Here is a 13,119-nt window from a genome sequence, read left to right as displayed (position 1 = left end):
TCTGTCTAATACTGGCTTGAGTAATGAATCACAAAAATGGATAAGCTACTTTGTATAACAGAATTCGTTTTTAGCTTTGTTTCAGCCTTCAGTATGGGAGTCTTTTGGTGAAAGGAATATATGAATTTTGGAATTGTAATTAATGGAACTTTTAAAGATTGGACGAAGGCCACTGTGTTGCCTGTCTTCAAGAAAGGGAGGAAAGTGGATCTGGCAAATTACAGGCCCATTGGCCTGACCTCTATCCCGGGGAAGGTCTTAGAAAAGATTATCAAAGAGGCCATTCTTAACAGACTGGCCGATGGCAACATCCTGAGGGATAGCCAGCACGGGTTTGTTGTGGGTAGGTCTTGCTTGACCAATCTCATTTCCTTTTATGACCAGGTGACCTATCACCTGGACAAGGGGGAAGAGATTGATGTTGTATATCTTGACTTTAAAAAAGCCTTCGATCTGGTATCCCATGATCACCTCTTGGCTAAACTGACTAACTGCAGCCTCAGGTCCACCACAATCTGTTGGCTGGGAAATTGGCCCTGTGGTCGAACCCAGAGGGTGGTGGTTGACAGGAGTCAATCGTTGCGGTGCGCTGTGACCAGTGGGGTCCCCCAAGGCTCTGTCCCTGGGCCTGTATTGTTCAACATCTTCATTAATGATGTGGACACTGGAGTCAGAAGCAAACTGGCCAAGTTTGCCGATGACACCAAACTTTGGGGTAAAGCATCCACACCTGAGGCAGGAGGGCGATCCAGGCTGACCTGGACAGGCTCAGCAAGTGGGCGGACGAGAACCTGATGGTGTTTAATACTGAAAAATGCCAGGTTCTCCACCTTGGGAGGAAAAACCTGCAGCATGCTTATAGGCTCGGCAGTGCTATGCTGGCTAGCGCTACGGAAGAAAGAGACTTGGGGGTCATCATTGACCACAAGATGAACATGAGCCTGCAATGCGATGCTGCAGCTAGTAAAGCGACCAAAACGCTGGCTTGCATCCATAGATGCTTCTCAAGCAAATCCTGCGACGTCATTCTCCCTTTGTACTCGGCCTTGGTGAGGCTGCAGCTGGAGTACTGCGTCCAGTTTTGGGCTCCACAGTTCAAAAAGGATGTGGAGAAGCTTGAGAGGGTGCAGAGGAGAGCCATGCGCATGATCAGAGGTCAGGGAAGCAGATCTTATGATGAGAGGCTGAGAGCCATGGGACTCTTCAGCCTGGAAAAGCGCAGGCTCAGGGGCGATCTGGGGGCCCCCTATAAGTTTATTGGGGTGCCCACCAGGATCTGGGGGAACGTCTGTTCACCAGAGCGCGCCACAAGGGATGACGTGGTCGAATGGTTACATACTCCTCCAAGACCGTTTCAGGCTGGACATAAGGAAGAACTTCTTTACTGTCCGAGCCCCCAAGGTCTGGAACAGCCTGCCATCGGGGGTGGTCCAAGCGCCTTCATTGAACACCTTCAAGAGAAATTTGGATGTTTATCTTGCTGGGATCCTACGACCCCAGCTGACTTCCTGCCCCTGGGCAGGGGGCTGGACTCGATGATCTTCCGAGTCCCTTCCAGCCCAAATGTCCATGAAATCTATGAACAGAAAACACTTGCTGACTTGTACTTCTATTCAAACTAAGGAGGCACCTCTGCTACCTGTTGAAGAAGTGTGGGTTAGGGGCTAAGGCACCTGGAGATCTAGGTTTCATTCCTGGTGTGCGCGTGTGTGTAGATAAATCATTTTAATTGAGGACCTAGGAAACAGACATAAAACTTAAGTCTCAGGGGCTGGTTAGTGAAATGGATTTAATATTCATAAGCTAGTCTGCCATCCTAAAAAAGAAGACACTTCTATGGCAAGCATTCATGTATATATTTCAGTTACCTGACACTTCCGAAAACTGTATCACATATTGTCACGTATCACCTGCAGTTCTGATCATACAACCCCATTCAGGAGTTTATAACAGTATAAAAGTTAATTCTGGGTTTAACCATTTCCACAGTAAAGTAACTTGGAGGTGAATGAAGTCAGTCGATAAATATTCTGTTCTAGTGTCTAAAAGAAAGGGAGGAAATAAGAGAGGATAGTCTCTAACACATCTGTCAGTATATCTGTCAATTCCTCTTGTCCACCATTTGTATTTAACGTACCTAAGCCGGCGTATGGTAGTTTCTCATTTTCTTTTAGTAAAAGTTCCTGTCACGGAGTTCTCTTCTGAGTGCCTCATTTCTGAACACATCAGCGTTTGCCCCTATCACCCAGTCCGGGATCTACAAGGGCCACGTTTCCACAGGAAGGGTGCAGAGCTGCTATGCCTGAATTGCAGTTCAAGCACTCCTGTCCATCCCAGCCAGTGACAGCCACGTGGACCTCTGCCTCACAGGCTCATGCTCTCAGATTGCACCTTTGGGAGATGCAGCAAAATTTAACTCCCTTGAAATTCAGTGCAGTAAATAAGGATTTTCGATATCACCTGTATTTGCACTCCAGCACATCTGCACCCTGTAGAAGTCATACAAAAAATGGTTCTCACCCACTTCTAAGCAAGGACTCGGTTGCAGAATACCTCAAGGTTGAAAACGCAAGCTAACGAACTCAGCAAACAAAGCAGCACATTCATTTTTATGATTCATTACGAGAGCCAAGTCCTACAGCTTCATTACTTTTACAAAACAGACAACATTACATTATGAAGTATTATAAAACTACACTGCAGTTGTCACACGAAGGGAACAGGGATAATGCATCACAAAAGGCACGCTGCTCATTCACGTTGCTTGTTCACTCACTTTACTCAGCCACAACGCACAGTCATTTGCAGTGGGTCATCTTGTCGTTAATCTGAATTAGGAAGGATCTGCTGCACTTGTCACACCGTAGCACACAAGAGAAGTCAGTTATACAGAAAGCACCTTCTTGAAAACCGAGAAGTTTTGAGTGTGTTGGTCCAGCAGTTCTCGCACAAACCACGCGAGGGAGTCCTGGAGAAAAGTATGTGGCTTTCCATTGTCTGAGTCTGGGGACTTTCCTTTGCCCACTTCCTCCCCTGCTTTGGAAAGACTTGGGTACATCAGAGTTAGGCATCCCCAGCTGGACTATTTAAAATACCTTTCTTCTGCCCCCTCTTACATGCCGTGCCCATCCAAAATAACATCTCTACCTCAGAGAAATCCCTGGTGCCCCGTTCATTTAAAAATATGTTTCAAAACCATCTACAGAGCTGAACTCCGACCTGCCCGTATTGGCACACGCCTTGTCCTTGATGATGGGCTGCACCCTGGATCCCTCGTGCCACTTCAGAAGTGTAGGGCTATTCCAGGCTGGTCGTGCTGCAAGACAGGCATCAACCGGAGCCCCCGCCGGGGCTGCCCATCCCTGCGCCAAGACTGGGCCGGCAGCTGGCACCCCAGGGCCCAACATGTAGAAAGTGTTCATGCATTTTGCTGTGGCACCGTCCAGATTGAAGCCCTTAGCAGGTGTGACCTCTTCCCTGCTCCTGCAGTATCTGCCTCCTCTCTCCCTGGCAGGCCCTCCCTGGGGTTGGGGTAACGGTTTCTCTGCGTCCCTGTATCACGACCCCAGTTCTTCAGCATTGTACCCGACACTTCACTTGTTCTCCCTTGCTGAAACCTCTTGACCAGTTTGCCCTCTCTCGGTTATTACTTAGCTCCATGAGGCAGTGGTGTGTCTATTTGGTCTCTCTGCGAGGCAATGTCACAGTAAAACACAGCTGTATTGTTCCAGTAACCGGCTACACTCTGAACAGCTGCTTTCTGTTACTCAGCCTTTTGTGTCATGCGGCACCATAAGAGTGGAGGATGCTGTCGCTGCTCCCTGTCAGCACCGCGCCAGACCTGTGCCAGGTTGAGAGTACGGAGAGACCCGCACTTTCTGGGACATGGTGAAGTCTGGGTATGTCTCTGGCGAGCTGTGACAGTGCTATTTACAGCTCATGCACTCTTCGGCTGCGTACAGACGTGGGGGAAAAACCAACAGTGCTTTACTTTCAGCTTGGCGCACCCAGAAGGGAACCTGCATCAGTTTGACCCACCTTACCCATCATCTGTGTAGCTCATGCACTTCCGCAGGGCTTTTTGGTACTCCTATCTAACAGCTGACTGAATCAGCATATTGATTCAGCTAGCTGGTTGAATCGGCTCTTACACAAAAGCGCCAAAAAGCCCCGCTGAAGCGCGTGAGCTATGCAGACACTGGGCGAGGTGAGGCAAGGTGAGTCAAATTGAAGTAAGTGATTTCTCTTCCAGTGAAGCACTGTTTTTGGGGGGTGTTTTCCACATCTGTCAGCGCCCTTTCTTCATATATATCAGGCCAACGGTTTGCCGAAGCACAGGCCAGAGGTCTGCCTTCAGGACTTTTCAGAAACATGGCACAGCATGAAACCTCATGGCTGTCATATGCAAAACCCCGAGAAGCAGGTGTCAGCAGCTTCCCATCCAACTCGGAGAGGGAATACTGTACAATGTATTAGTAAAACGAGCATGTAATGCACGTGGAAATGTTATCAGTAGCATTTGTTACACTACCAATAACTTTTCAACCAAAACCGCTAGGCAGTAAATCGACTGGTTTTCTTCATGCAGACGTCCATTCTTTATCACTATTAAATATTTAAATTTAAATGCAAAGTTTCAACATGATCTGCATACCTCAGTACACACACACACACACATTCGTCTCCGGTCATGAATAAAGTATGTAGTATTAGTTGTCTGGACTCTTCCAAGCACCAGGAAGGAGATGGCAGCATCTCGGTTCTTCTTCAAAGACTCCCGAATCCTGTCAGCGAGCAGCCAGAGCCAGGGTCTCACCGGATTCAGCCCTCAGGTCAATAGTTGACTTGTCCTCACTTACTGATAAAACAGTCATCCAAAGCATACAGAGATCAGGGGCCACATAGAAAATATCTATTCCTCTGATCTTTGTGAGCAGGAGCTTTGTGGAGCGCTCTCTTTTCCCAGCCAGCCCAGCCAAGTCAGGTACAAATGTACAAGCCTGAGCTCTGCTCCTGACTGAGACTTAATGCCAGGTTGAGCATTTAGGTGATAGTGAATTGTAAGTGTGTGGACTGTGTGGTCTCAGATGGGTAGCCTTCCCTACTAGGACCATAGTGGAGTCCACCGTGGCCCCAGCATCGTCCTAGTGAAGGCCTTTCTACTCTAGGAAGAGAAGCTGGAACAGCAGGCGAGCAGCGCTGACCCTGGCACCCAGCCCTTTCAGTCCTTTGGTGGCTGGCCCCTGAGCCCACAGGACAGCCTTCCACTCCTCTGGTGGTAACCTCCCATGCCCCTGCACTGGGGCACAGCCCTCAGGGTGGCAGGCGGTGGCCTTCCAGGGACTTGTCCCGCTGCGAGTGTCTTGTGTCCTTTCAGAAAGAGGTCCTGAGCATGCGTGGTTGGCCTCGTCTCCCTCCGGACGTTCCTGGGCCTTGCCTTGCCCTGCCAGCACTCAGCACACACGTAGAGACATGGCATATTCCCGCTGAAATCATCCGTCTCCTTCTCCCACTGCCTTCAGGCAGACAAAGGTCAGGGCTGCAGCATAAACTGCAGGGCTCTGGTTCCTTGTGGCATGTTGGCCAAAGTAGGACCGCTGTCACCCCTGCCGCCTCCTTGGGGCTTGCAGGGGAAGTCGGGATGTTGAGATTCCCCAGAGACAGGCACTTGCTCGCTTCCTGCCCGGGCTGTGGAGCGCGCGAGTCTGGGCTGGGGGAAGAGCCGAGTGCCTAGAGAACGTGACGGGGTCAGGGCCGGGATGCCACGTTGCCACTGCCTAATGGGATCGGTCAGTCCTTTGTCACCTACAAGTTTCACTCTCCTATCATTTTTAATTTTTCCGTACAGCTTGCGCAGCAGACAGAAGTAAGTTTAGGCTGGAAATTGGAAGAGGATTTCTAATAGTCAGAGGAAGGAGCCTGGAACAGCTCTCCAGCAGGAGCAGCAAGAGCAAAACACAGGAGAAAATGAAAACCCTGCTAGCTTTGAGGTGGAACCTAGTCGTTTCTTTGCCTGGGTGGATGGGCAGGCTGCGGCTGTGCGATACCAGGGACCTGGACCCCAGTGACCCAGCGGGGCCCTTCCAGCCCTGTGTCCCGTGTAAATTATGCATCTGCTCTGCTACCCAAGATAAAAGTGTTCTTTGCTCTTCACAGTTCCTTTGCAAGATAGCCTGTTATTGGAAAAACTTGCTCCAGCTAAAGAAAACTAAATTGAAAAAGCATAGGTTTTTCTATGTGGCGCTGAATAAGTTTACAGCATCTTGGAATAGGATTTATTATATCAAACCAAAGCAGACAAGCATAATGAACATACTCAAAAGCAGGCGGTGTCTAGCACGTGTTCATTTTAAAGTATTCCTCTCACAGCCTCAGGAAAGTAATGTTAGCACAACTTTTAGCTGCTTTGATAATATTCACATTATTTTTTGTGCCACAGGGTCATACCTGCCCACTGATTTTTAAAACCCCCTGGCTCCCTTGTCATCTTAAGCAAAGGGAAGCAGTCTGTAGCACAGGGCAGGAGAATGCAACTCCGTAGAGAAGGCAGATGATGTCAACTGCCCAGGACGAGTTAGCCGCCACCTTCAGGTGTTTTATGAATCGATGAAGCATTGACATGTATTTCCTACAAGCAGTGGTTTGCCTATGTTCAGCTTTTGTTATTAAAAAAATCCAACAACCTATTTGATATTTCAGAGAAGTGTGGGCATTTGAGTCAGCAGGTGATGAGAGAGAACTGATACACTTCACGATCATCCAGCTGACTCAGATTAAATGCAGTTATGCAGCACTTTTGCCAAGTAACAGTTTTCTTTGCAAATTCTGAGCTTCAGTTTATGCAGCGGATAAACAAATGAATCAAAGTGAGCAAAGCGGAGAGGCACGAGTTTTAGCTAAACGGAGAACCTAAAGCATTGTTTTTCTCCAGTGGCATAATTTGTATTGCCAACAAACCAGTGAGCATCTCCTTTACAATCTAGGCAGTGCGGCAGCATCACAGTGAAGTGGAGGTTTAGCGTGTCAGTATGATTGCCATGTCCTGCGCACAGAAGTAGGAGGGGTGCAGCATGCATTTACCTGAGGAAACCTGGCCATCAAAGCACTTGGCCTGTTCATTAGTAAATAATCATTAACCTGCAAAGTTGGGTCTGAGCCCTGCCATTTTCAAGCGGACAGAGATGAATGGACACGTACTTTTCTTTTTAACAAACTACTAGAATATAGCTATTCCCCTCTGGTGCTGAGAGGGAAGCCTGTTAGCTTTAATGGGCCGGGTCCGCCGTGGTGCCGGCAGCGCCGCCGCGCCGTTCTGTTGGAGGGCGGCAGGTCGACAGCGTCCGAGGCGCTGACTCAACGGGTGGAATTTGTCTCTGTTTTACTCTGTCTCATTTGACACCCAGAGAAAGCAAAGGAAAGGAATAGGAGGAGGGTCAGGTCAGGGGTCTGTGCACACCGGTGGTGATCTCTTCCTTAATTATTAACAATTCAAAATTAAATCTTTGGGCTTCAAAAAAAGTGTCTTTGCTCTCATTAGGAGTACGGCAGGGTTGGTTGGCTGCGCTTGCTGAAGCGGTGTGGAGCAGGGAAAGACGGGAGCAAGAGCTTGTAGCATTTTGTAAATAAGCCTGTGATTTTTCTAAGTCTCAGTGCTAGCAAAAAAAGGAAAGTTCCAGTAAGGCTTACAGTAAATGAAGATATTATGTATTAGGGATGGAATGAATCTGTCACTTTGACGGATTGTGAGGCAAAGAACAGATTAACAGATTACTCATAGTCAGAATGCAGCTCACTGTGAAAAATGTGCAGGAAATGATAAGTGTTGGTTTGTGCTGATTTAATGATATTTTAAAACTACAATAACACCCTAAGAGAGTAATATAATGTAGCTCATGCCTTGCATTTTTTAATCATCAACATATTGCTGGTTTGACCTTAACATAATTTTGATATTCCCTTTAAAACATAACATTCAAACTATACAAACTGATATTGCAATATGAAATACTTAGTCATACAGAGATAAATATTTTTCTATTTAAGCTTTCTATTAAAATTTGCACTTGAAAATCACTTTTTTCCTGATTTGTGTGTATAAGTTACTCGGTATTCTTGTAGGTAATGTATCTTATTATTCTTCAGCACATTCACCAAGTTTTCCATCAAAGAAATGTTTTCTGACCTGGAGCTGAGTAGAACTGAACAGTTATGTGAATTAGGACCTTATTTATGAACCGCTACTGAATTTTTCATGGTGTTCTGGCATTTATATAAGAGACTGGGAGCGCACCAAGAGCAGAACTGTTGGAAGTGTTTTTTCAGCTGTGGCAATGGATGACCTAAGATGTGGCAGTAGCTGGCTGCTTCATTGTTCTGGACGTCACTGAGGCTGGGAGCTGAAGTTTTCCTTCAGGGTTTTCTGCCCCCCTTGCAGAGCTGAGATGAAGTTACGTACATAATACAAGCATCTTTTTGGATTCTTTGTTGTTAATGGACTTCAGGACTCCTAGATAGTCTGTCAAACGAGTACTACTGGCCTCGTTTTGTTGGGATAGTTGCCATAAAACAGAGGATTTCTCCAGCTGCATGCCCATCATATATTACAAAGTAAAGCCCCAATCATCCCAACAGTTAGGTGTCCTCAACCTTATCCTTGGCAATAGTTAGACTGAAGTCAGAAGGACGGCATGCATGCACAGGGCTTAGTATTTGTGAGAGTAGAGCACGCGGTGCTGATTCGATAAGCATTGACCATGCAAAATCTCTACAGTTTTTAAGCAATGTTAGGTCACCTTGTATTGAACTGTATACGGTACTGAGTTAATCACTGGTAGGTTCTCGTAGATATAACGAATGCACAAGCCAGTAAAAAAAATCTCGTTCTCCACCATACCTGAACTAAACACTGCAGGCTTCATTGGGCCACCCTAATTCTCAGTAATAAGTGCCTTTTAAATTAATGGGACGAGTCATGGAACAAGGTATTAGGTACTCGCTGCAACGATGGGTGGCAGAATTTTGGCCTGTTCGGTTCCAGATATATTTAATACAGCAGAATCATGGCATGGACCACGTTCTCTACTGCCACAGACAAGCGAGAGAGAAAACTAGCTCCTTTTCCCCCTCCAGAATGCTTTTGTAGCCTTGGCTCACAACCTGCCCTGCTTTGGCCTTACTTAAGTTTTTGGTGGCAGAAAGATTCAAAGCTGGCCGGCCCTTCCCTTCTGTTTGTAAACCACATGTCAGCCCGTCCTCTTCTGTTGTTCATGAATCGTAACAGAATCGTTATTCACTTACGTTTCAGTTTCCCCGTTGTTCACGACTCTGGCGTTCTCTCCAAGTACACGCTGGTCATTGTGACTGGTTGTGTGATACCGATGATGCTCTCTCTGCTCCCTGATTGGCGAACTGCCTGTGGGCACAGAAGGATAGTCAACAGCAGATACACTTCCTAGACCATCAGGCATAAAACACACGTAAAAGTGTTCAGGTCAATATTTTTACAGTGATACGATTGCCCGAATACTCAAAGATCATATACAATCCAAAAAGCAAGAGTAGAGCAAATGCACCGTCTTCAGTTACAAAGGTGGCTATAAATCTTTGACTAATTCTGGTTTCATTTCCTCCCATTGTAAAATCAGTTTATCAAGCAAATTAAGAAAGATTTGAAGGATGGGCCCACACTGCTCTGGGATTTGTTATTGCTGTCGATAGGGCTGAGTCAGAATTGTCACTGGAAAAGGCTTTGTTTCAGTATTAGTTAATACGGTACCAGCCAGGTTTCCTAAACATGTTTCATGAGAGGCACAATTTGCTGCAAAAAATAAGTTTCAGTATATATCAGTCACTTCCCAGACATGTAAAACAGATTTTTTTAAACCAAACAATGGTGGCAGAAGAACTTGAGATGATAAGTAAAAGTCTTGAGACTTACTGTGCTGCACCCTGAGCAAGTTACAGATTCATTTAGCATTTCAGCGCCAAAGGGAGTGGTGAACCTAGCTTTGAATATGTAGGAAAACGACCCATTTTGGATCTTGCCACAGTGTGATGCAGGGGGTGGTCATTGCTTCAGGTATCCCGAGTCATGCCTACCCCGTTGCAAGAATGTCACAGACTGGGAACCGGTTTGCCTTTGTCCCTGGACAGAAGTGTCTGCGCGTGCACACCTAGGGGCTCGCTGGAGAAGTGTCACCTTTGAGGGCTGACACTACTCCCAAAACAGCACCAGGGGCTGGTTGAGCATCCAGACCATCAAGGCTTCCAGTGCTGGATTTTCCCCAGGATCCCACTCAAGGAGGAGGAAGACCCAGACTGTCTGGTTGCCAAGAAAAAGGAAGAGGTCATAGCCCACAGTTGCAGTTTCTGCTCCCCTTTCTCAAAAGAAAAAGAAAGAAGTTGGGTTGAGAAGCTGCAGAGATCTTGGAGGGCCCAGAGCACCCTCCCCTGTGGCCACCCCAAGCAGAGGGCCACACAGCCCCTCCACTCGCGCCCACCACAAATCAACCTGCAAACCCCAGAGCGCAGCGCTGGTGAGGCCCAGCTGGAGTACTGCCCCCAGGTGTGGGCGCCGCACTTCAAGAAGGATGTGGAGAAGCTTGAAAGAGTCCAACAAGGGGTCGCACGTATGACTAGAGGTCTGGAAGACAGGCCATGTCAGGAGAGGCTGAAGGACATGGGATTGTTCAGCCTGGAGGAGAGAAGACTTAGTGGGGACTTGGTGGCAGCCTATGAGTATATAAGAGGTGAACATCAGGGCCTAAGAGGACATCTGTTCACCAGGGCACCCCAGGGGCAGACAAGGACTAATGGACATAAACTGCTACAAGATCACTTCAGATTGGACATAAGGAAAAACTTCTTTATGGTTCATGTGTCCAGAGTGTGGAACAAACTCCCCCCGAGGTGGTACAGGAGATCCTCAAAAGACAACTGGACGCGCACCTTGGGGGTCATCCGACCCCAGCAGGCTTTTCTTTCCTGCCGAAGAGCAGGGGGGCTGGACCTGATGATCTCGTGAGGTCCCTTCCAGCCCCAACTTCTACGAATCTAAAATTGACAAGCCCCTTTGCAATGCAAGGGCTGAAAAGCCCCTGGAGCAACCAGCCACACAGGAACCATAAGCAGGGGCCATGTGCCCCCGCTCCCAGCACCCGGCAACCCTTTCACTCCCACCACCCACCCCAAACAAGGCTGGGACGCCACCACCCAGTGTCCAAGGCAGGGAAGGCAAGCTGAGAACGAAAGCTTTGCTTCCCTAGTCATGCCGGCTGTGGTCTGTTGTTGGCACGGCCGAGTCCTGGCTGCTCCAGGGCAGCCCCTCGCCCTCCATGCGTGTGGGAGGGGAAAGGGAGGTGAGGAGCAGCGCAGGCTGGCATACCTGGACGAGCGCCCAGACGCTGGGTGTGAAATGCTGCCTGTCCCCACGTAACGCTGAACCAGCTCACAGGGTAGTGGATTTTCCTGGTGTGCTCTGGAGACAGTCCAGGAAGCTTGACCTGCACCCCGAGACTCTTGGGGTTAGACGTGTATGCGGGGCGCTGTGAACGTTGCGTCTGTCCGCACCCTCAATGTCAAACGCTGCGCTGCTTAGCATTCCACTTTGCTCTCAGGAAAGCCGTGGCTGGGGCTTTGCATGTTGATTGTATTGATTACAGCTTGAGGCCCTGATAGCATAAACAGAGAGTGTGTCTAATTAATCACAAGGCTTGATTAGTTTTTCTGTATTGAGGAGATAAACTGGCTTCTTGGAAAAGTTCACCCCCAGAAGAGTCTTTCTTCAGTCACTGCAGAAGGAAGGGTAAATTGGACACGCAGTCCACACTCCACATTGCTCAGCAGGCCAGCCCCCACTCCTCTTCATGCGGGGCTCTATTTTCATCTAAAAGATCCCAGCACAGGGTTTTATGAGAAGTGTAACTCGCTCATGCTGTCTCACGAAGGAAGCACATATGCCGTTTGAGATGCTTCCTTGAAAGCCGAGCCTCCAGAGGCTGCAAATTTCATGTGTGTCTAACGCCTGTCTTGGCTGCTAGAGGAAAGCATCTGTCAGCATTTCCATTATAAACCCACTTCTCAGAGGTTTATCAGTCAACTGCAAATCTTTCTCTCTGTTGAAACTTGGCAGACAGTGTTTCTGCACAGGTTAAGATTTGTGTTTTGGAAAAGGCTGGTGTGGTCACTTCACTGTCCGCACGTGGCTGTGCTGTTGCTGGACAGGTTTTCATCATGCACTTCACTAAAAGGCTTTAACTTTAGCCGTAACATTTGGTCAGCAATGAGTCCATAATATTGAATTGCATCTATTAAAGGATATTTAAAAGAGCCAAGATATTACAGTTTAAAATTGGCTATTGAGGCAATGTAAAAATATTAAAAGGCGCCTACTGGAGGCCTAGTCTTTTAGATGAGAGAGACAAGATCATTCTCTCTCTTTGGATCAAATCCACCACCAATCTTTGACAGCTGTGTGTGTGCCATTGTGGTGATGGAGGTGTTTAACACTCATGCTCTAAGAAACATTACGTGTAACCTTCTTTAAACTGGTCACGTAATTTCTCTAGGGTCTTATCTTCACTCGGAAACCTATTGTGCCTGATCGTAGTTGTGAAGGATTGTCGAAATGTGCTTGACCACAACTGACCCCCGGTTGTAAACCAGCCCAAACTTTGCATTAAGTATCAGCAATTAAGTTAAGCGTAAGCTAACAAGGATTAAATCCTGGCCCCACAGTAGGACAAAGACTCGAGGACTTTGGCTGGATGCAGAAAAGCAGAAGTCTAAATACCAGCAGCTGACGCGATTTTAAACGTGACCTCACTTTGCCCAACTGGTACTCTTGGAAACGAGGGGCGCTCAGAGCCAAGCGGACAGAGGCTCTGCTCAGCGCACGCGCGTGTGTGCTGGGGCTGAGCGATAGCACGGCCTAGCTGTGATGCTGGTCCTCCTGCAGCGAAGGCGTACACAAGAGCGTTTTAAACTTCCCGTTCTGCAAATGCCGAAGTGATGGGAAGTTTGCTAAGTAGCTTTCTCTGGATGCCTGAAGGATTTGCTGAATTTCTACGCCAGCTGTTCTGCTTCCCAAGGAAGGCAGAGACTCGTTTTCCATGTTGGCTG

General features: G+C 47.8%; 1 protein-coding gene and 1 long non-coding RNA gene across 12 annotated transcripts in view; one reads left to right on the top strand and one right to left on the bottom strand.

Moving 5' to 3' along the window:
* The window catches only part of LOC109286202 (uncharacterized), a 226,871-nt gene that overhangs the window by 79,587 nt on the left and 134,165 nt on the right, over window positions 1–13,119 (bottom strand). The window contains exon 3 of the long non-coding RNA XR_009456020.1: window positions 9,298–9,412. This is a non-coding gene — a long non-coding RNA (uncharacterized LOC109286202). The remainder of the gene's footprint in view (window positions 1–9,297; window positions 9,413–13,119) is intronic.
* CFAP20DC (CFAP20 domain containing) overlaps window positions 1–13,119 on the top strand; it is a 125,944-nt gene that overhangs the window by 99,625 nt on the left and 13,200 nt on the right. The window lies entirely within an intron of this gene.

Source organism: Alligator mississippiensis, chromosome 12, assembly GCF_030867095.1.
Source record: "Alligator mississippiensis isolate rAllMis1 chromosome 12, rAllMis1, whole genome shotgun sequence".
In the NCBI taxonomy this organism is placed as follows: Eukaryota; Metazoa; Chordata; order Crocodylia; family Alligatoridae; genus Alligator; species Alligator mississippiensis.
This window is presented reverse-complemented; position numbering and strand designations above follow the sequence as displayed.